Source organism: Eumetopias jubatus, unplaced genomic scaffold (assembly GCF_037043125.1).
Source record: "Eumetopias jubatus isolate StellerSeaLion01/CBP00866 unplaced genomic scaffold, mEumJub1_p1.0 scaffold_5, whole genome shotgun sequence".
In the NCBI taxonomy this organism is placed as follows: Eukaryota; Metazoa; Chordata; class Mammalia; order Carnivora; family Otariidae; genus Eumetopias; species Eumetopias jubatus.
The window spans coordinates 36,115,312-36,135,532 of record NW_028274811.1 but is presented as its reverse complement, the minus strand read 5'-3'; the positions used below and the strand labels follow the sequence as shown (position 1 = coordinate 36,135,532).

General features: G+C 42.4%; 1 long non-coding RNA gene across 1 annotated transcript; it reads left to right on the top strand.

The window, feature by feature from the left end:
• Positions 1 to 6,069: 6,069 nt before the first annotated feature.
• LOC148164341 (uncharacterized) lies at positions 6,070 to 19,604 on the top strand. Its single transcript, XR_015768166.1, has 2 exons — positions 6,070 to 6,515; positions 19,246 to 19,604. It is a non-coding gene; the product is annotated as an uncharacterized LOC148164341 (long non-coding RNA).
• Positions 19,605 to 20,221: the final 617 nt, after the last annotated feature.

The window sequence follows — 20,221 nt, the reverse complement described above, 5'->3', positions numbered from 1 at the left end:
CGTGCCAGGGGGCATACCAATCTCTGCAGGAGGCATTTTCCACTCTCATTTCCGATAACCTGTGCATGCCCGCTCCGTCAGATTAACAGGTTCTTGAAATAATATTTGGGCTTTGAGTCCCTCATCACATCCATTGTACTGAAGTCTTAGAAATGAGAGTGGTTTCCAATCCTGAAAATATCCCAAAGAGATAATTCGACTGGTCCAGCTTCAAGCAGGTATCTACCCCTGAGCCAACCAGCTCAGACCAAGAATGCAAGCTTGGGTTAGTGGGAATCTACTGGAGCAGGCTGAAGAGAAGTTCTCAGAGGAAGGAAGGATCCAGGGAATTCTGGGACTTACGTGGCCTTGGGGAAAATAACTGGGCCTCTGTGAGCCTCTGCTCATCAGTGAAATGAATTCTACCTCCTATTGTAAGGATCACTGCTCTGTAAACCTTAAATTACTAGTTAAGGGTGCTGGGGCCTGAGTTGACTATAAGGTTAGGATGAATCTCCAGTGTTATGAGGCTACCTAAAGAGCACACTTGGTCTTGGATCATAATAACATAAATATATATACATTAAAATGAGGCAGGTGACATCCTTCCTTTACTGGAAAAAAATGTGACTCCCTTGGAGGATAGCCTTCAGTTTGAGGTGCCTAACTAAAAGAGATATTAGCAAAGTGGAACAGGATATGGTGGAACTTAATAATGTTTCTTCATAGCATACCGTCATAACAATTAGAAAGGATTTAAAACACACTAGTCTATAGGATCTTAAACAGTCTTTGTTGGTTTGTCAGTTTGTTTTTACATAGCAAGATGTTAGAGACCTTGGCATTGAGTCAGTGGTTCAATGATGTTAAAGAAAATGTCTCTGTGATTCTCTTGACCTTTCCTCATGGTTGCAAGATGGCCATCAGAGCTCCAGACAGCTCATCCATGTTCAAAACAGGAGAAAGGAGAGGAGGAGTGCCACTATCTTGATTTGACCGTATTATCAGAAAAGCAAAATTTTTCTGAGGAGTCCAAGAAGAGTTTTGTGTATGTCTCATTCATTAGTACTCTGTCTCATGGCCACCTTTACTAAGAGAGACTGGGAAGGTATTTGGCAAAAGGTGGTAAGGAAGAAGGAAATTAATCAGTAGCTATAGTTCAGCCAAACACCACTATCTGTCACCATTGTCATTGTCTCCTTATCCTTTTTTGAAAAAAAGAAATATTTCAGGTGTATGTAAAAGAGAGAATCTGATTGGCTCAGAGCAGTGAGGTATCCAACAGATCTGATCAGTTATGGCGAGGATACCAACATGGCTGTAAAGTGTTCATCTAAAAAAAAAAGAAGAAGAAGAAGAAGAACAAGAAGTTTCATGTTTATCCATGCAACCACACTCAGCTAAACACAGACAAAAGTACACATGCACAAATCCAACTGAAGCCTCCTGTATACTCCTTCTCAGTTAGAGTTCCTTACCCTGGCCTCATAACCAAGTACTACACCGAATTTGGTATCTATCACTCCCACATGTATTTTCAACATATATGGTTATTTTTACAATACTGCTTCATCTGTTTTGTGCAAGGGCACCTGGGTGGCTCTGTCGATTGAGCATCTGACTCTTGATTTCATCTCAGGTCATAATCTCAGAATTGAGAGATGGAGCCCCGCAATGGGCTCTGTGCTCATCAGGGAGTCTGCTTATGATTCTCTCTCTCACTCTGTCTCTACCACTCATGCTCTCCATCTCTCTCTCTCCCTTAAATAAATAAATCTTCTAAAAAATAATAAAATAAAATTTTGTGCAAATACTGTAACTTAGCCCTCTTCAACTTGCTTTTTTAGCAAGTTGCAATATTTAAAAATCATTCATGTTTTCACAAGTAATCTAGTTTGTTCAAATTTACTGCTATCTGGTAAGTAGTGTTTTGGTGGATATAGCACAATCTGTTTATCCATTCCGTCACTGATGGACATTTAGGTGATTTATAGTTCTCTGCTACTACAACAAGGCTACAATGAACTTCTTACACATACCTCCTTCTGATTACATGAAATCATTTCTCTAAGGCATATACCCAGAGAGGAAATTTCTGGGTCAAATTTCGGCACTTTTAATTTTACAAGATAGTTCCGACTGGCTCTACAAGCTGGTTTATCAATTATGCAACCAGCGTTAAGGTATTATTGTCCTAATTGCTCCACTTTCACACCAACACTTGGTGTCGTCAGACTTTTCAGTTTGTGCCAGTCTCATGCATATTGAATGATATGTTGTCACTTCAATTTACATTTCCCCGATTACTAGTGAGATTGAGTATTATGTCAGGTGTTTATTGGCCATTTGGCTTTCATCTCCCATTCATTTCCTATTGAAATCATTTGCCCATTTTCTCATGGATTTATTGTCTTTTCCTCATCCCATGTCTGTGACTGTAAGCATCTCAAACTAGACTGTGAACATCTCTAGTTAAGAGTCAGGACTTCCACCGTCCATTTACTTTCATCTCCCATTCATTTCCTATTGAAATCATTTGCCCATTTTCTCATGGATTTATTGTCTTTTCCTCATCCCATGTCTGTGACTGTAAGCATCTCAAACTAGACTGTGAACATCTCTAGTTAAGAGTCAGGACTTCCACCGTCCATTCAGTTAATATCCCCTGAATGCAAGGGCACCTGGGTGCCCTTTGTGCAAGGGCACCTGGGTGGCTCTGTCGATTGAGCATCTGACTCTTGATTTCATCTCAGGTCATAATCTCAGATTATGCTAATAGAAATTTAAAGAAATTTGTTGAATGAACGAACAACAAATAAGCGCAATTCTAAGGAATCTGGGAGCTGTCCTTGGCTTCGTGTAGACAAGTCCTCAAACTTACTCTGCATAGCTCTAAAGGGAAGACTGAATAGAAACATGTTGGCCGAAACATAACAAAAACTTTGTAATAATCAGATGTATTCAAATATAGGGTAGTGAGCCCACCATCACTGGAGGCATTCAAGTACAGCCTGATTACTTTGCAAACCTGTTGTATAAGGAGTAGAGCATTAGGTGAGGGGTTGGACTAGGTGGGTTCCTCCTCTATTCCTTGAAATTTTATAAAATGCTGTGTATCACTTTAATTAACTTAAGATCCCACTTAAAAAAAATTCCCTCATAATTATGTGTAAAATTCACACCTATCCATCTAATGATTTTCTATTAAACTGCCTGCAATCGGGGCACCTGGGTGGCTCAGTCAGTTAAGCGTCTGCCTTTGGCTCAGGTCAGGATCTCGGGGTCCTGGGATCGAGCCCCACAATGAGCCCTGCATTGGGCTCCACTCTCAGTGCAGAGTCCGCTTGCCCTCCCCCTCTGCCCCTCTCCCCGCTCATGCTCGTTCTCTCAAATAAATAAAATCTTTTTTAAAAATGAAATAATAATAATGCCTGTAATTGCTCACCCCATGCAGTAAATCTGGCCCTTTCTTATGTCTTCAGGGAGTTTCATAAGTCACCTCTCTTCTAGTCTTTTCACCTTACATAACCCTTCACATTATGACAGAATGGACTCAACCTTCTATTTCATGCCGATGACCTGATGCGTTGCACCACAACACTTGATAAAACAAGGAAGAAATGCTTGCTTCCTGTCCCAACCCTGCTCTGTAAGGAACAGAATTGTTGTTCTGAAGGCAGCCCTTCCATTGCCTGGTGTGCATCTGAAAACTCAGAAGCTTAACACTTGGAATTAGGCTCTCCATTGGTTTAAAAACACACACTCAAACGTTAACTAACTCGAATTCAAATAAAGACTTAGAAAACACACGCACACACTCCCCTGTTTAAATCACATGTTTAAAAAGCACAAAGAGATGCTAAAATCCTTTACATTTTCTTAAATTGGACATCTGGTATCAGGTGGCACTAAAGAATCACCAAATAGTCCTTTTTTAGCCTCTGCCTGTCTGTCTTGGTTGTGCATCATTGATTGCTCTATGGCTGCTTAACCGGTCAGTAAACCTTTACTGAGTGCCTGCTAGGAACGTAGCAGTCTGCTGAAGTTAGGGCCTGGCATGATGCATAAGAGATAGAATCTCTTCTCTCCAGGAACTTGCAGTCTTTGCACAAAGAGCTCACATGTCTACAGAGAACGAAGACAGTATGACACACATGAGTGAAAGCCAGAGTCTGGCGCACAGTAGGCATGAATAATTGTGTCTGTAACAAGAGGGCCCAGGATGACTCCCGGAACCCTGGCTTGCGTGACTGGTTGGATGGTGATGCTACTCACTGAGGAAAAAGAACCCTAGAAAGGGCAAGATTGAAGGCAGAGCAAGTGGGGAGCAGATCATGAGTTTGTCTTGGGCACCCTGGGGGTGAGACACTGTTGAGAATCTGAGAGTTGGATATAAGCGTTTAGAACCCAGACAAAATATCTAGGATGGAGATAGAGATTTGTGAGTCAGTTGCCTGTAGGTGGGAAATGAGAGGAGAGAGTCTGGAGCCACGGTTAGAGAAATGCCACCTTTAATGTCTGGGTCGAAAAGGATATAACCACAGCAAAGGCAGACAAGGACCGGTGGGTATCACAGAGACGAAGGGGACTAGAGAGGTCAGCCGCAGAGGTGAATGCTGCCGAGAGCCAAGTGAGCAAGGACACAGGGGGCTGCTGGCTTTGGTTTGAGGTAGCCGGAAAAGACTTGGGCAGGGGAGAGGGCAGGGTTTGTGCTGATCCTGAAGGAACTGATGGTGGGGCTGGCTGTCAGACATGCACAGGAGGAGGAACCCCACCAACAAAGTAGCAGTCGGGGAACCACCTGTGTCCAAGCAGACCTTGCCTACACAGCAACCTCCCAGAAGGGGACACAGCAGAAGAAACCCGGATCGGAAGGGCCCTGCACATCTGGCAAAGAACTTGAATTTTCCTGTCTAACCAAAAAGAGTCATTGGTAGCTTCTGAGCCCAGAAGTGACTGCATACAGTCACGATAGAGGCTCGGCGGTTGTGGTTGTGGGAGATGCTCTCCTTCTTGGTAACTGGGTGGGGATACACTTCAGAAATACAGCTCAGCAGCGGCGGAGAAAAACACGCCTTTAAGTGGGCAGATTTGTCACACCGTCCTGTGGGCTCATGGATGGGAAGGGTGTGATTGTCACAGCCAATGGCCATCACCTCTCCAAAGGGAAGTGGAGGAAAGCTGAGCTCCAGACCAAAAACAGGAAAATAGTAACTATTTCCCGCCCTAGTTTCTGACTTGCTGGGTTATATAAGGATAGGCTGTGCTGGGTTCAAGGCATTGAGATGACCTGGTTCCCACAGCAGAGCCTTCATCAACTCTGCCTCACGACCTTGGTTCATTTTGATGAGTATGAGGTTTCTGCTTGCTCCAGTACACTCAGAGTCCTCTGGACAGTTTGGGTCATCTTTGTGTTTTAGAAACAAAACCCTGTGGTCCCGACCCCTCTCCCTCCTGCTTCCTATTTCTGGCAGGCAAATAGAGAAGGGAAGCAAGATCAAGGAGTTTGGAGTCCTTTCTGGGGTTTTGCAAGGGAAAAAGGGGATGCTGGAAAAATCACCAGAGCTGGTGGCAGGCGAGGAGAAGTGAGAAGAAAGAGGGGCGGCAATGAAGCCCACTCCTCTCTGTGTGCCTCCCTGCCTCCCCTCCCGCCCAAACTGTTAGGAGTTAGTTCGACAGTTAGGTAGTCAGGGCCAGGGTCCCCAACAAGAAAATATGGAGTCAGGACAGCTAAAATAAAATAGCACTGACATCCTGTTTTGTAGCTTAGACAGGAGTGCACTGACATTCTGCTTTGCAGCCTTTGCAGAAATGACTTCTGCAAAACGTCCTAAAATAAGACAATTAACCACAGAAACATTTGTCAATACCATGGGCAAGGGGCAGTTAAGACCTAAGCCCCCAGATGTCAGCAAAACAAACAAACAAACAAAAGACCATCAGCACGTGGACATTAACCTAATAGGTAGACAGATATGTGACCAAAGCCCTGATTGGTACAACTCAGCACACCCTGATTGCTTAAGAAAGTTCCGCAAAAAGAGCTCATAAAAACCCCTAAACTTAGAAACTCCGGGGGAAACCCACTCGGGTCTCCTCCCTCCCTAGGAGCTCTGTACTCTTGCTCAATACACTTGGCTTTGCTGCCCACCACTCTTCGTCTGGTCTACCTCTTCATTCCTCCAAGCGGCGTGATCAAGAACCACAGGCACTAAGGGGACACAAAATCCTGGCACAAAATGACAATATGACATTATTCATCCTACACTGATTTCTTGAGAACTTACTATATATGCTCAGTGCTGACCCAGGCACTAAGGATTACCCAGGGAGCAGCACAGACAACGTCTCTGCCCTCATAAAATTTGCAGTCCAGCAGGAGACAAAGAGATTCAAGCAAGCGGTCACATAGGATGATAGGCATTTGCAGATCCCAGTGCAGTGAGTGCAGCGAAGAGCAGATACACGGAACCAAACCAGCGCACCAGTCCTAAGGGCACCTTCCCTGAAGAAATGTCGCCGGATGGGGCTGAAGGGTAAGTAGGACTTTAAATAGTCGTCCAGGATTAGGAGGAGAGTCAGAAGGGGTAGAGAAGAGCCCCTTAGGCCTGAAAGAGACTAACTGTGCTAGGAATGAGAAAGAAAGTCTGGGCCACAAGGGCAGGCAGAAGAGAGGGTGCCAAGGAGGTCCCCAGGGGCCAAACTGCTCAGAGTCCCCCAGTGATAAGGATTTAGGTAGCCGTTCTAAAAACAATGGGCAGCCACTGAGCATTTTGAAGCAGGGGGCAGATGGTGAGATGAGATCTGCATTTGAGTCATCATCAGCCAGGGTGTGAACGGTATGGCTACCAGTTTTCCATACCTGTCTGGAATTAGCAAGGCACTTCCCATCCTCCTGTCCCTAGGGCTGGTCCCTGATCCTGGCCCTGGGCTTTTTCTTGGGGCCAATAAATCACTTGGCTGCTGCAGGAGGAGGAGAAGGTGGCAGCTGGCAGATTGCACCCCTGAAATAGTGGCCAAGAGAAAACTGCTCTCAGGCGGCTGGCACAGACTTAGAAACGTGGGAGTCAGATAAGGGCATCTTGGAACTGTTTGGAGGTTAATCCAGCAGGCTTAAGAATACTTTGCATGGGAGGGAAATGCCCAGGATACCCTGTGCAGTAGAAAAAGCCAGGGATAAAGCAACAGAGGCAGTTCCCAAGGGCCCTGGGTGTCTCTGTGTGTTCATGAGCTTAGAGGTGTGCAGGAATGTATTCGTGTGGAAAAGAAGCCTAGAAGCCACAAAACCGTTAACAGAAGTTAGCTCTGCAGAGTGGGACCCTGGCAACATTTCTGTTCTTCCTTACGCCTTCCCGGGTTTTCCAAATGTTTCTTCAGTGGCAGTCAGGCAATGCCAGGAATACAGCGTTCACTGCCTTCCTGGAGGTCTTGGTTGGTGCTGGGTCCTACGCCCCTCCCCAGTCTTCACACCCCACACCCCCTTGCCCAGCATCACTGCTGCCTGGGGTAATCTGAGAGGGAAAACTCAGCCTCTACTGCCCCCATTTTCTCTCAGGACAACCGCTCTGCTCCTTAAGAACTCAAACAAGTGTAGAGGGACCAAGGACAGGGCTCACTCAGTCCTTCTCCACTGAGCCAGTAATCATTGAGTGGCATCCTCAGTACCAAGGCCTGTGATTCAGAGAAGAAGAGAAAAATGGGTCACCACCCACAGGAGACCGAGCTGAGGTCCCCTAAGCCTCGCCCTTGTATGTTTTACCACCCATCCCACCCAACAAGGAAGCCGGAAATTTCACAAGACTCATCTTTTAATAAGTTTATTTTGCCATGGGCAGGTTGGATCTAGAGGTCAGGGCTGGCTTTCAAGGATTGACCAGAGTTGGAAAAAGCCATCCATGAGATCTGAGCTCCCAAATGTCCTGGTCTATGCCTGTGCCATAGCATCTGGAATCTCCATGTAAATTCGATCCTAAAACAATGCCTGTGACATAGAAAGCTTTCAGAAATGTTTCTTGATGTGCATGTTAGGAACCTTCAAATAGCTGATGAAAGAGTCTCAAGCTAAAAAAGGGATTCACATAAATGAAAACAAATCCATGGTAGAACTGAATCTCATTGGCCTGGCCTGGTTCGTATGCACATTGCTGTGCTAGTCACTTTCCTAGGAGGATAGAATATATTGATTAGCTAGAGCCAGGTCAGGTACTAACCCCTGGAGCCTTGGGGCAGGGGTCAGCCTCCTTTGAAATCTCGGAGGGACTGTGGGATAGAGATGGTTCCCCAAAAAAAGAAATTGAACTGTTGTTATCATTGGAAATGGCTGCCCATCGGGCAAAAGCAGCAGATGTCCACAAAATCAAGGAAATCATTTAGAACCTTCTCCAGGCATTTGCTTCCCGTGAGTCCATGGAGGCGATCTGGGGTGGTCCGTGGGACGCTAGGCTCACAAGGAAGAGACCAGGGTTCTAGACTCACACATACCAAGCTGAGTCTGTTCATGACTTCGCTCATGCCTTTCCCTGCAGCATCCCTTTGCCTCTCCTCACCCAGCCTTTACCCTGCCAATACCATCTCATCCTTTACACCTTGGCCTAGACATCATATCCAAGGAGCCCCCGCCCATGCCCTCCCCATGAGCGCCATAACACCCAAAGCATACCATCCTCTTTGCGCTTAAAGTATTCCAATTACCTATCTGTAATTGTAGTCCAACAAAATAATCATGAGAGGAATCTCGTCTTACTCTGACACTGGCACACTCACTGGCCCCAAGTAGATACTTATTAAATATTTGTTGAACCAAACACTTGGGGATTCCATTTCCCCATATCTAAAATGAGAATGTTGGATGGTGTGAGCTGTATGATTCCTTCCAGCTCTGGGAGATCATGGATCAAACTAACTCTTGTCACTAGAGAGCAAAATCAGGAGAGAAAGTGTTGTAGGGGAGGTCAGTTTTTATTTGAGGGACAGAAATTCAGAATAAATCCTAACCAAGAGGAGATATGCCTGCCCCAATTGGGCAGCCCGTGAATTTTGTATACCTAAGAGGAAATAAGGTTAGTGTGTTTGTCAAAAAAAAAAAAGGAAAGAAAGAAAGGCGATATGAAATAGAGTCATTTGATCTCCAGACTGTAAGCTCACCACATAGAACATGTGGGCACTCATAGACACAGCGTCTAGCATGGCTGGTCACCACGTAAGCACCCAACACTTTTACTGAATTGAATGCCAAAAATCAACTCTACCTGCTTCTCCACCCAGAGAATGGGCTGGTATTTACCCAGGAAGGAGAGAACCGTGGAAACATCAGTCTGTATCATACCAACAACCATAGACTATCCTGACTGATCTCACCGTGCCAGCAATTCAGGCTGAACAAACCCTAGAAAAGTTTCTGCTAACCAAGAGGGAAGGAGGAATATGTAAAACATAAAAACTAAAGTCCCTTAAAATGCCAAAAGCTTAATAGCAATGAAACGGTCCCACCAGCCTGCTTGAATATCTCTGCAGGGAAGACTCATATAAGTGTTATCACCAACTTCCTCAGATTCCTTGCCGTTCTTTCAACATCTGGTAGAGATTGAATTAGAGGCAGATTGAATTTATGGTTAGTGGAAAACCCACTCTGAAAATAGAGCGAGAAAGTTAGTATTTCATCATTGTTAGGCAGAATCATGTTCCCAAGAGCTTTCCCGTTTTTCAAAAACTGTGTGTCGGTTACTTGAGAAGGGGGAATAGAAGCTACTTTTTTTATGAAAATCTCATATTCTAGGATGAAGTCTAATTAAAGCTTAAATTTAAGGATACATTTGCATCAAAATAAAACTAATTCTGTTTGATCTATAACTGATCTTCTAACACCCAAGAGAGTTTATTTTCAGGGGCATTAGCTCATCATTTGTGTTGATGGTTTGTTTTTTAAACCCCTAGGAGTTTATGCCAAAAGATGTGTTTTGTCTCATGACCAGAGTTTTGGTAATATAAACGTACTTTGCTTCATTTAATTTATTCATTTAGTTTCTGCTTGGGTGATAGTCATCTGTCTTTTCCCCTTTTCTAACTCAGACTTCCTGACAATTTTATGTAGAAAATTAAAGTAATATTCTTTCTGAACCTGAATTGATTTCGCCCAGGTCTTGTTTCAGAAATAATAGCAAAGAGAAATAATAGACTCAAGGACCTTGAATTTCACAGATTCCTTCTTTGCAGTCTGGCCTGAAGCCATAATATGAAGTCAGAGCTTTTTATTTTTTTCCTTTCTCTCTCCTCTTCAACTCTCACATTTAAACAGTAATCACTTGACTCATGTCACTGGTTTGTACGACTCTGCTGCTGCTGCCGAAAATAAATCGGTTCAAGGGTTGGTAATTAAATCATCTGCTTATAGTTTTTTCCCTTTAAAAATCGCTCAGAACCCAAAACCTTCCCTCCTGCCCCGAGTTCTGGGAGGCGGTGTCAAACAGATCTTAGACTCCTGGGCTCTTGAGGTTAAAGGAAACCCTCAAGGTCATGAAGTCCAGCAAAATGGGGTGAATGGAAAGGGCAGCCCAACCCTCACGGGAACAGTTTTATTTACCCAAAGATTTGCCCTTATTCCTTCTTTTACTTTCTCGGTGTATCTCTCTTCCTCTCTTTTTTATTTTTCCTCTATAGTGTAGAGTGACTGTTGCTTGGATAAATTGACCAGGATAAAAAAAAAAAAAGCACGTTCAGGCGCCTGGGTGGCTCAGTTGGCTAAGCATCTGCCTTTGGCTCAGGTCATGATCCCGGAGTCCCAAGATCAAGTCCCTCATTGGGCTCCCCCCTCAGCAGGGAGTCTGCTTCTCCCTCTGACCCTGCCCCCTCTCATTCTCTCTCTCTCTCAAATAAATAAATAAAATATTTTTTTAAAAAATAAGCACATTTGAGGAAGGAAACCAATACCTACCTCCACCTCACCCTCCAAAGGAAAAAAAAAATTATGGTAAGAATTTGTTTGTTTCCATGGATGAGGTTAGCCACGTGATACCTAGGTCTCCACTCATTCTATGCAAAGGCAACCTTAAAATTAGTTGTATATTCCTCCGATGTTGCATTCCTCATGTTGTGTCACTGCGTGATAGAGGGCCAAGGTGTCACTACTAGGGTGAGGATTTGGGAGAACCAGGTCTTACACATGACATTGCTTCTATCCAGCTGCTGGCTCATAAAGCCCCTTAAATTCTGTGGGTCTTAGTTTCCAAACATGTAAATGGGGCCTCAAAATTTCATCCGGTTCTGATATTCTGGAGTCTTTGATTTCTTCTGAAATCTTCTCTAAGTGCCAGGATTCTGTTCATAGGACTCTTGTGATCTCCAACTTTATTCGTAAAGCAAAAGCTGCAATAAAAGAATGTTTTCCACTTTGATCATAGACTTTTCCTCTACAACGCTCATAGGCAACATATGATAATATTTATTGGCTCACAGACATTCCCACTTTGTCAAGGGCAGTTCCTGCTGCCTGAGGCTCTCTGTGGGAGCCAGCCTGAGAGTGGGCTTTCTCTAGTCTCTCCCTGATTCAGCCCCTTCTAGCACTTAAGGGGTTTGGCTGCCAAAGGAAGAAAAGTATTTCCGGGTCCTGAGATAAAATATTGAACCAGGCTGTCTATCACAGTAGCTACTGTGCCCATGTGGCTCTTGAACACTTGAGATGTACAAAATAAGATGTGTTTTAAGTATAAAAATGCACACCAGTTTTGAAGACTGAGTATGAAATATGAATGTAAAATATCTTATTAATGTTTTAATAGTGATTCCCTTCTAAAATGATAATATTTTGGATATGTTTGGTTAAGTAAAACATTATTATTAAAGTTAATTTCCCCTGTCCCTTTTTACTTCTTCAGTGGGCATACTGGAAAATTTTGAATTATGTTTGGGACTCACATTTAGACACAAGCAGCACAGAGGTTTCGGTTACTACTGATAGGTATTGGCTGCCAAAATCCTTCCAGCAGCTTATCTGGACACATTGAGTAAGAGTCCCATGAGCAGTGAGAAAAATCTACCGTGGGTGAGGAGCCAGAAATAAGGTGGGAGGCCCATTCTGGGCCAGATTCAGATGGGCACATTTCTTTGGACAGAGAGGAGAGGCCAAATACCCCCAAAAGGAGAAAAAAAAAAAAATGTTTCTCAAAGCCAAGTTACATAATTTCTGATGTTTTTAAATTTCTTTGCAAAAACTTCGACAAATTCACACCAATTTCAGCACCAAGAAAGCTGCCAGTTTGGCAGCCCCATCCTGAATTTTTTCTCTGATCTGAGGTACAAAGTTGGGGCCTCTGTAAGTTTTCCTTCCTGCTATAGTACTTGTGACCTGCTTGGAGAGGTTACAGTCAGGAACATAAAACTGCAGCTGTGAGATTGCATTATAATGGAGGAGAAAGTCTGTCCAAGTGCAAGCAAAATAGAACCCAAACAGCCTGATACTAATGTGAAGAGGAAAAAAAAAAATCCATTTACTTTCACAAACTTCCTCTTCTTGGAGAGGTCTTTTAGACAACAGATTGCAAAACTCTTTAATCAGATATGTGCTGTAGGGCCCTCTGGCCTTGCTAACCATCAGGAGCTCTATCTTACTCGTGGTGCATTCCTCTCTGTCTACCCTCCCTACTAATCTCCCCTCATCCACGTTGTGTGCAGCCACTTAACCCGCTGTTTCTCAAGCACACCCTGCTGTTTTCTCTGTCCTCAACACCCCCTCCCTCCACCTGGGAAAAAAAAAAAATCTACCTATCTTTCAAAACTCCATTACAACCTGGTTTTCTTTCCGAGGCCTGGCCCAAACTTCAGGGCCCTGACCCATCCTCAGGGCGCATCCCTAAGAGGCCTGAGTGTGTTTGTCGCCCTCTCCAGTGTGCAGGATGCTTCAAGCTGTTGACCAAATACTATTCGTGTCTCTGTCAGCTGTGCCTGCATCATTTCTGGCTCATTGTAGGCAGGTAAGAAGCGCTTATGGAAAGAACAAGCGAATGAATGAATGAACAAATGAGTCTTCTGTTCTCTTGTTTCAGTATGAAAGACTGGAATTATTTTAACAACCAAATTACAATATTATGTTATTCTCCAATGCTGAAGTAGAGTGTCTTCCCTTTTGAACTTTGAAGCCTCTGCATGAGACTTGTTTGACTCCAAAAGACATACAGAGATTATCTGTCTGTCCTTGTTTCATTTATGCTGAATTCTGTTTTATTAGCAAGTGTTCAGGAGGCACGATAAAGACAATTCAGGGGCCTCTGATGATAGAGAAGCTGTCTGATGCATTATCAATCAGTCCATAGGACATGCCCTTTCACTTCTTGGCTTAGAATTAGGATAAGTGCAGATTCATCCATCTACATACTGTCACGCAGGCCCTTTGTGATCAATAAAATGTATTTTGCAAAAGATTTGGTGAGATGAGAGATCTATTTCCATGACCATAGAGAAACAGTAAAATCAGCTAGCCCAAATTGAAATGGAGGCCATTGCATCCATATAAAAGCCCAAAACAAAAACATCCATCCCCTTATTTATTTAATTTTAAGCAAATCATGATAGGTCAGTAAAGAAAATCCAGCAACTTTATTCTTCTCTTTGCATGCCTTTTGTGGCAAATGGTGATCCTCACATGGGTGAAGATCTAGTCTATCTTGTTTACCAAACAGGGACTGCTCCCATAAGGAAGTACTCCACAAATATTCTTGCTCACCTGGATGAAAGAATGGCAGTTAGTTGCTTGTGAGGCAGAAAGGGCATGTTATCGAATTACTCTCATAACCACTTGATGCTGAGAACAGCGTGGTTTTGGTAAACATGTTCTCTCTTCTGTAAAAAGAAGGTTTATGCAATGATATTGTCAGACTACAGCTTTCCCCCCACCTCATTCTTAAATGTGAAATTAAGAGAGATATGCTCTATGTCAAGAGGCAGCCAAATGAATGATGGAAACTGTATTCATTCCAGAAGTGATAATAAAACATGGAAAAACACATTTCTGCAAAGTGACCCTGGAGAGTCTTCAAAGAGTCCATTAGGTGAAAAAGGAGATGGTCCCAGTTGGGAGACAGCAACCCGTGGCTGCTTATATGTGACTGGTTTCCCCTTCTCTTTCCACGGAGTCAACACAGTCTGGGAAAACGTGCTAAGTTTCTGAGTTTCTGAGTTATTTGAACTTTTCAAAAGCATGTCGAAAGCTGCACTTGGGGGTAGGGTGGTATGTTTCACAGAATGGAAAGTTATCATCTTAAAGGGACTTGGTGCCAGAGTTATGAGTTAAAAATTGTGGGTTTGCAAAGTAGTTTCCAAAGTAGTTTTTGTCAAAATTAACTAAACCCTTACTGGTATTACCCTACAGGTAGCCTACTATGGAAGAAAAAAAAATAGGAGAAACACATTTTACTTAAGTATGAGTCCCCAAACTAAAGACTGTTTAAGTTCCCTAAAGTAGCATTGAAAGTCTGAAAAAAACTTTATTTTTTTAAGGTGTACACTGTGATGTCCTGATATACATATGCATTGTGAAATGATTACCAGTATCAAACTAATTAACATATCCATCACCTCACATAGTTACCATTTGTGTGTGCGCGCGTGCGCACGTGCTTGCATGCATGTGTATGGCTAGAACACTTTGGATCCACTCCCTTGGCAGATTTCAAGATTACAATATTAACTATATTAACTCTATCACCATGCTGTACAGTACGTCTCCAGAATTTACCCAATTTATAACTGCAAGTTATAAATATCCCCTGACCAACATCTCCCCATTTCTTCTACTCCCCAGTCCCTGCTAACCACCAATCCACTCCATTTCTGAGTTTGACATCTGTAGATTCCATATACATGTGAGATCATGAGTATTTGTCTCCTTGTGTCTGGCTTGCTTTACTTAACATAATGTCCTCCAGGTTTATCCACGTTGTTGCAAATGGCATGATTGACCGTATTTGACTGAATAATACTCCATTGTGCATGTGTGTGTGTATATATATTTTATGTATATTTATATATTTAAATATAAATATATAAATATATTTATATTTTATATATATTTTTATATATAATATATATACACACAGAATATTCCATGATATATATAATATTCCTTTCTTATATTATGAAATATAAAATATATGTATAAAATAATACATAAAGATATATAATATGTAAATTATATATGTGTATATGTATCTCTCATATTTCCTTTCTCCATTCATCCATCAACAGACACAGATTATTTCCATATCTTAGCTACTGTGAATAATGCTGGGGGTTCAGTTATCTCTTCAAGGTTGTGATTTTACTTCTCTTGGATATATACCTAGATGTGAGAATGCTGGATCATATGGTGGTTTTATGTTATTTTATTTTGAAAACTCCACGGTCTTTTCTTTCATAGCCACTTCGATTTCATTCCCATCACGGTGCACAAGCATTCCTCTTTCCTATATCCTCTCTAATACTCGGTTTCGAATCTTTTGACTTTTTGATAACAGCCATTCTAATACGTGTGAGGTGATAGCTCATTGTGGTTTTGATTTGCATTGCCCTTACTGTTGACCATTTGTATATCTTCTTTGGAAAATGCCAATTCAAGTCCTCTGCCTATTTTATATTTAGGTTATTTTTTTTTCTTTTTGCTATTGAGTTGTATGAGTTCCTTAGGTATTTCAGATATTAACCTCTTATCAGAGGTATGATTTGCAAATATTTTCTCCCTTTCCATAGACTGCCTTTTCATTGTTGATTTTGCTATGCAGAAACTTTTTAGTTTGATTGTAACCCCACTTCTTTTTTGTATTTCCGTGGCTTATTTTGTTTTGCTGCTTTTGTTGCCTTTGCTTTTGGTGTCAAATTCAAAAAATTGCCAAGACCAATGTCAAGGGGACTTCCCCTTTGTTTTCCCTAGGGCAGTGTCCTAAAATGCTCAAGTTGGCGTGCCTTCTCCCAGTCCCACAGTGTTGAGCTGGCTTTCCACATGTGCTCATGAGCTGTGTGTAGAAGCTCCCACTCACCAGACAGTGGGGGAGGGTGCAGGGAGCCAGCCATTGTGCAGAGGAGGCCCCAGAGAATTAGCGTTGTGTGTATGGGCCAACCGTGTGTACGGGCCACTTAGGGGGCCTGCAAGCAGGGCATCCCCAGTGCTGGCCTCCTGATGGAGTGTGTGAAGCAGTTAATAAGTTCCACGTCCCCTTGTTGAGTTCTGAATCCTGGTTGCTGTGAATCCCCACCTCTCTTCCCTGCTCCCAGCTCCTCAGACTCAGCCATACTGATCCCCTCAGTGTTCTGGATGAGCGAGAAGGAAGTGGGCCTCGTGGGCTGCATCTTGGGAAGCTGGGTACTTACTCCCTATGCTCTTGCTTCCCCCTGTGAAAGAAATCAGGACACGGAGATCTTTTCTGGCATCTGGCATTGAGCTCTGCCCCTTCAGGAGAGGGGTTATGTGGGTAAAGTGAAACTATTGTTCTGACCCTCTTCGATGTGTCCATCCGTGGGTTTTTTGCTGCAGCGATGTGCTGGAACTTTTCCACTGGAATCCTGGATGCCCACTTTCATCCTTGGGGTTGTCAAATCTATGTTCAATGGGGAGACAGAGAGCTGGAAGTTCCTGAATAGGAATCATCATGCATCTTGATGATGTTACTCTTCAGTAAAAGTTTGAGAAAACTTTAGACATTTTGTGTGTAGGATCCTTCTCTAACCTCCCAGAATATAAATATGTTTCTATCATCAGGTTATCATCAGTTACACACATGTATGTGTATAACTCTAGCACCCATGAGGCATTGGAGATAGGGTAATAGTCAAATCATGGTCTGTCGTGCTATATGGTCAAGCTAAATCTTCCTTTTGTTAGTCTGACCTTAGGCAGGTTGTCTGACCTCTCTAGAGTTGGGAATAATAACCTACCTACCTCAGAGGGTTGATATGAGGGTTGGATAAAATAATGCATATGAAGTGACTGGCATATTGAAAGCACTCAAAATCAGTGACTGTCTTTATTGTCACCATCATCATCATCATCACAAAAATTAGTATGAGGTGTGGTCATTTGGGGCAGCACTAAAATGTTGACCTTTCCTGAGTACGAAAAAAAGCATCCTATTAAGGAAAATAATAAAATATTATAGTATATATGTCTATAATAAAAAAAAGTTAAGACATCAGCAACATTAATTTTTGTAAAAACAATTAACCAGAGACTGTGCATTCAAATTATTTACAAGTTTGCTGTTCTCTAATCCTTAACTTGGGAAAATCTCATTGTATCAATATTTCTGTCCATAGGTTTTCAGCTTCATCTCTGTCACTAAATATACAGTAGTTGAAAGCTATAAACTACAGTTCTTTTTAATATATTCTGAAATTCAGATTTTACCCTATTCAATCAATACAATTAGTTTAAACAAATTAGTTTTGTGACTGTAGAAGGAGGGAAGGAGGAAAAGGAAGGGAGAGGAGGGGAGGGAGGGGGCAGGGGGGAGAGGGAGGGGGAGGGGAGGGGAGAGGAGGAGCAGGGAGTGGAGGGGGGAAAGGAGAAAAGCAAAAAAAGGCCTTCATAAATTTACGTGAAAAAAAGATATTTGCTAGAAAACAGGAAAACTAGAAAACAAACTTTGCTTGTGGAAAATGAGCCAGGCTTCATTAGTAAGCAACTTTGGAAAAGCTGGAATGACAGACAAGTTACACCCTGGTAACTCAGTTCCCCGTTCTCAGTAGGGTATTTCTCAGAACCACAGCACAAGATCAGGGAGCTTCAAATAAATCATGAGCAGTAAGATGAAATGGGCTGCCCAGTTACCAAACTATAAACTGTCACTTTTATACTTGGTTTGGCCCAGTTTAACCTTGTAAAGAGAATTTTAATGTTACAATACTGAAAAGTTTCCAAGAGGCTCCTCTGAAGCAGTATCTCTCTCCTCACTTACGTTTATATATTTTAGTTCCTCCGTATGTCCGCTGTGAGAGAAGATACAGATTCTAGTATAATTTTTTTTAACAGTTCCAATATTACAGATTAGATTGGAGAGGCTGTATTTCACAGAAGTGCCAAGATGATTAGATTGCAGACTGCCTGCTTTGGTTTTACTGACTTTCTTTTTTCAGAGGGAGGATGTTAAATACAGATCTCCAATCCCCGTTCCAGACTTTCTGAGATCACATTTCTGAAGTGGAGGTTGAAGGAGGGATTCCATATACTAACAGGGTCCCAGGTGATTATAATGTGCAGTCAAGTTTAGGAACAACTGCTCTAAGTCTAAGACCAAGAAAACCTTGCCTAGATCACCTTCAGGGACTCTGTGACTCTGTCTTCGGCACATGATGCCATAAATCTTAACCAAAAGGAAGAACTCTAAATGGGAAGCAGGGAGGCCAGAGGTAAGGAGAGTTCAGACATCCTAAAAGGCATCCTCTTGATATCTCTGCTCATTCTTTCTGTTCTGGCTCAAACATTATCTGTGGGATCCAGTCCTGCATCGGGCTCCTTGCTCAGCGGGGAGCCTGCTTCTCCCTCTCCCTCTGCCACTCCCCCTGCTTGTGCTCTCTCTCTCTCTCTCTCTCTTTCTCTGACAAACAAATAAATAAAATCTTAAAAAAGAAAGAAAAAAAGAAGAAGAAAGAAAGAAGGAAAGAAAGAGTACCTAAGAAACTCAGGATAACTGTAAGAAAAACATTAGAAAATCCCAATTGAGCAACATTCTACAAAATACCCCACCAGTACTCATCAAAACTGTAAAGGTCATAAAAAACAAGGGAAGTCTGAAAAACTGTCACAGCCAAGAGAAGCCTAACAAGATGTGACAACTAAATGTGATGTGCCTTTCTGGATGGGTTCCTGGAACAGAAAAAGGACAAAAGTGGGTAAAAACTAAGGAGTTCTGGAGAAAGTATGGACTTCAGCGAATACTAATGTATCAATCCTGGTTCATAAAGGTGTGAAATGCCCCCATACTAATGCAGAATATAAGTAATGGGGGGAAACTGCATGTGGCATATTGGGAACTCACTGTACTATCTTTGAACATTTCAGTATATCTAAAGCTATTCTAAAATCTAAAGTGTATTTTAAAAACGAGGGATGCTCTCACCTACTTACCTGCCTGGTATCGTTGTTAGGAATAGCAAGTGACATGAAGAATGTGAGTATACTTTCTAAACTCTGATGCACACCACGAATATAAATATTTAAGCATTATTTTATTTAAATAATTTTTTTTATTTTTAAAATTCTTTTTCATTGAAATTATTCTTGGCAAGAGGTTGATGATGCAGGCTGTGACCAGACTAGAAGAGCCCCAGAAGCTGCGTGGAAGAGTTTGGATTTAATTCTAAAGATGCTGAACTGTGAAAGGTTTCTTAGCCGAAGAGGAGCATGATTAGATCTGAATGTCAGGACTGGCGATGGAAGGAGGCAGGACTCGTCTGGGCAGAGATGCTCAAGAGGGCGCAGAGCCGGTACCATGAGGAATCAAGTGACAAGCTCTGACCCCTATGTTAGGGATCATTTCCCCCTCTGGTACCCCAAACCAATAATCCTCCAAAACAAACTTTCCAAGGACAGTGTTGATGTGATACCATTTTCATATCTTCAATAAAAGGGATTCATTATTGAGTAAGCATGTGTGAATTTTTATATCTCGATGAAACTCTTACAAATGCATAAATCACAAAGAACTCTTTCATCATCCCAGTGTCTGACCTGGGTTTGAGATGATTTTATCACAATCATGGCAGCCTAGCCCATGTGAGTGCTTAATTACTCAGCCTCGGTTTCCTTCTCTACAATATGGAGAGAGAACCATTGTCATAGCCTGTAGTCCATTGCCTAGCACATAGCAGGCACGTGGCAAATGGTAGCTATTATTAATGGTGGTAACAGAGGAAGTAACTGGCCTCCCTGACATGCCCAGGAGAATTATTAAATGTAGTGAAATAAATAAATTCCTGCTGCTCTTCATCCTGGAGCAGTTTGTATATTTGCCTTGGTGAGAAGCAATTGGATCGTTGCTAATGAGAGTTGACAATTGGGAACATCTGCCCTCAGTGACTTTCCTCTGGAGGCTCATATATAAAACCACTGGTTTATTCTCTGTCTGTCTCATCTTAATATAGAGTAAGCACTCAACAAATATTAGCTATTCTTTTTTTTTTAAAGATTTTATTTATTTATTTGAGAGAGAGAATGAGAGACAGAGAGCATGAGAGGGGGGAGGGTGAGAGGGAGAAGCAGACT